General features: G+C 33.4%; 1 long non-coding RNA gene across 1 annotated transcript; it reads left to right on the forward strand.

The window, feature by feature from the left end:
* The first annotated feature begins 64 nt into the window (after positions 1-64).
* On the forward strand, positions 65-675 carry LOC105461940. The gene is made up of 2 exons (XR_976001.1): positions 65-323; positions 390-675. It is a non-coding gene; the product is annotated as an uncharacterized LOC105461940 (long non-coding RNA).
* The last annotated feature ends 19 nt before the right edge of the window (positions 676-694 follow it).

A 694-nucleotide genomic window follows, 5' to 3' on the forward strand; every position in this document is an offset into this window, starting at 1 on the left:
AAAAAAAAAGAATAAAAAATAATAAAACCGGTTTTATATCCCGCGATTTAAAAGTCGTTTAGAATAAATAATCGAGCAATTAATATTATTATTAAACCAATGTGAACATGCCACATGGACATAATTATGAATAATTAGCGATAATTGAGATACTTAATGACTGCGATCAAAAAATATTATGCAAGCTTAAAATATAAAAATATTGATCTTTCTTGTTCTAGTTGGAAAGAACTGCTCTTCATTACGCAATGGGCGTGCCGTCTGTCGAAGTCTTGAGTAACCTATTGATCAAGGCGGGCGCGAAACGCATCGTCAAAGATCTGGTAAGCCACGTATATATTTCTACCGAATAATTGACAAAGCAGAGAGCTAATTTTCTTGGCTTTCAGAAATCCCGACAGCCCTCATATTACTTCATGAATAAGTCTGATATTGAGCGACTTCAAGAAGAGGAAAAATCCATGACCGCGTAATTATACAATATTATAAACACCAGCCTCATAATAACACGATCACATTTTAATATATTCATGCGCTTCATTGAAATATATATCGATGAATCAAAGCCGATAGGAAGAGAAACCGGTATAAAGCGACAAATAATCTCCATAGTATCGATCGTTTACAAAATTGAATGTAGAATAAGTGTATTTCGAATCTTAATAGATCTATATTAGATCGGAAGAGCACACGT

The sequence above is a fragment of the Wasmannia auropunctata genome, unplaced genomic scaffold (genome assembly GCF_000956235.1).
Source record: "Wasmannia auropunctata unplaced genomic scaffold, wasmannia.A_1.0 LD274482.1, whole genome shotgun sequence".
In the NCBI taxonomy this organism is placed as follows: domain Eukaryota; kingdom Metazoa; phylum Arthropoda; class Insecta; order Hymenoptera; family Formicidae; genus Wasmannia; species Wasmannia auropunctata.